Source organism: Charadrius vociferus, unplaced genomic scaffold (genome assembly GCF_000708025.1).
Source record: "Charadrius vociferus isolate BGI_N301 unplaced genomic scaffold, ASM70802v2 scaffold158, whole genome shotgun sequence".
Taxonomy (NCBI): domain Eukaryota; kingdom Metazoa; phylum Chordata; class Aves; order Charadriiformes; family Charadriidae; genus Charadrius; species Charadrius vociferus.
In genome coordinates, this window is record NW_009661372.1 from 1,825,051 (window position 1) to 1,828,086 (window position 3,036).

Consider the following 3,036-nt stretch of genomic DNA (forward strand, 5'->3'; position numbering starts at 1 on the left):
AGCCTGCGCCGGCCGGGCGCGCTCAGACACACGTAGGCTGCCAGAGTATGCCGTGGGGCAGCGCCAAAGTATGCAAAGGAAAAATGCGATTAGCTCATCAGCGCTGGAGAGACTAGAAACGGGGTGGCGGGGAGGGGGAAGGGGCCGCTAGCGAGAGAGGAAACATGTTTCTGGAAAATGTGCTGGCCGGCACATCTCCCGGGCTGGAGCAGCTGCTGGGGACCTTCGTCTCAGCGCTGAGTAACAGTCGGATCCCCTTAATGACCTCTTAATTAGGAGAAAACCTCCATCAAATAAACTCTTGACTATTGACTTTTGGGTTTTCTGCGTATGAGTCACACGAGAAATATACTGGCGGTGCTCCTCCCGGAGTAAGTTTTCATTGAAAAGTGAAATTTCACATGGGAGAGGCTTAGCCCCGTCACCAGAACAAATAAACCTGGCTCGGGTAGCGTCTCCCCAAAATTGTGCTGGAGAAGAGGAGCAGGCTGTGCCCCGAAAGCCTCTCCCTCCCTTCCCGCTTTTACAAGAGTTCATCAACGCCGTGTTTTGATAAGTCCAATCACCCAGCGAGGCAAACGAATTAAGGTCAGTGGACTTCAGCCAAAACTCCTTTTGGGTGTATTTTTCCAAGGGCTGCTTGCTTATGAATCCTTGCAAAGGAATGGAGGAGAATATACAGAAGTTCTCCTTCACCAAAAGTTTGGTGGTAAGGATATTTTTTAAGTGATTCCTGTCAAAGACAATCAGCCCAGGCTGGCAATCTTTACCCTACTGACAGATGCAAGGCACCTTCTTGCTGATGCCAGCTTCCCCACATCAGGTTAACGGTCCACATGCTACTGGCCAGCCAGATATTTGCCACTGCATTTTGATGTTTTTGATACAGTTATCCTGTCATTATTTTTTTTTATATATATTGTAGTTTATTTTACTTGCATATTCCTTCAGACAGTTCACACTTAATAATTGAAATCCCATGAAATGCAGTCCTGGGTTGCGGCTGTGATGGATTGTGAATGCTGATTTACACTGCTGTCCAATTAGTAGTAGCAGTAGTCCTTAGCTTTAAAGTAGCTCTTTATAGCCCCTGAAATCAGTGGTGCCATCCTGGGTGTTAAAGTTACCCCTGTGGACAGGTGGGTCGGAGGCCGTGACCAGTGCCTGGGGCTGGCTGCTCACCAAGCCAGGCTTGCTTGCTCTGCTTGTAACCTTGGGAGACCGGTGCTGCATACAAGTGTGCAGCCTAGTGGACTTACTTAAGCACTGTTCACTTCCCTGCGGTCACCCAAATGCCACAGAGGATTACAATCACTGGAAAATCAGCAGCTAACTTTAAAAATTCCCAGTCTGGAGAACACCAAGGAGCACAAGGCACGTATGCACTGAAGAGAGCAAAGTCTTCTTACTTGGGAATACCCCCAGTAGCAAACTGGGTGTTTTTTATCGCTGCTAGCCAGCACCAGGCTGGTGGGGGCATCTGCTGGACTGGGCCCCCACCCAGTACCAGCAACTGGTGTCTTTCCACAAGTGGGTTGTGCCTGACGCTCCAGTTGGTCCTAGTTCCGGCAGTGTGCTACAGAGGTGGTTGTATTTGGGTTCTCTTATTCACCATATTTGCAGACTGCTCATCCCCTCTGATCTTCCTCATTGTGGGTTTGAAAATGCCATTCTCCATTTAAGGGTTTGCCTGGAACAATCAGTGACTAAGACTGAGTAAAATGGAAAGGTTGAAGATAGGGAAAATACAACACTGAAGGAATGAGGTTTCTGTCTTTCTAATCTTCCTCTAAATCTTACTAGTGTTACAAACAGCAGGTTGTTGCCCAATGTGTGATATTAGACAATGTTTCCACACAGTGGGATTCTAGCCAGTTTTGGGGGTTTGTTTTTTTTTTGTTGTTGGTGGTTTTTTTTCCTGTTTAAGTAAGTATTTTTCATGAAACTGGAGAAGACGTAGTTGAGGCTAGTCTTGCCCTTTTATCAGCCATTCATGTGGTTTGCCATTTTTTCCATAGCATGATTTTTATTTGTTAATTAATTTAGGTTTCATAAACCATGAAAAGCACTATCAGCATCACTAGAGAGTCACGTCCTTCACTTATCACTAGGTGCCTATGGCCATTCAGCTACTGTCCTCTCCTCACAGGTTGCCTAATTATACCTAGTTTTCATACCTTGGGTCTGTCTAGACCATCAAAAAGCCCACCTGTATGAGTGACCAGAGGTATGGAGGTGAAAATCTCTGCAGTACCTTACAAATCTTGTAAGCAAGCCAGGTACTGTGATTGCTTTAAAAATGTCCTAAAAACTGTTGAGTACTCTGGTATTAAGCTTTCTCATAAGGTTAATACAGCTTCTTTGGAAAGTCCAGTTCTGATACTGGATCACAGTTAATTTAGTTACTTAAGCATTTGCCTACCTCTTTCTTTTTTTGGCTGGAATAACTGGTATGGCTGGGTACTTGCTGCACTGGGAATTTTGATTTCTGCCACCTACAGAAATAAATACAGTCTATATCAACTAATAAATTAAATTTTTCCTTACCAGCAAATGACACTAATTGAAACAGATATCACTAAGTCATCGCAGTAATTTCTCAAAACCTGATATCAGGATATATGTTATATTTAAATTTAATTGGTAGATTGTTGCAGTCCTCATTCAAAGGTTACAAACAGAAAAGTGTCTTCAATGGCATGTGTAGCATTTGGAGTCCTTCTTATGTGTACACCACTACTGAACAGCAGTTACGAATCTCAAAAATGGAAAAAGATTGACCTGTTCTTCAAAAAAACAACAACAAAAAAAACCCCAAACAGAACCAAAGCTATCTGAATGTAGCATGTCTTAGTACATGTCCTGAGAAAGACATTTTAAGGTTCTCTAAGCTTAAGTGTGTGGATGAAAAAAGTGTGATAGTGTAGAAAAGGGGAAGTTATTTTAAATGACAGTTTACACCAATCATGGTATTTGTTGCTTTTAATATTATTTTTTAAAAATAATCAATTTGGTTGTTATAGGATCATAGAATCA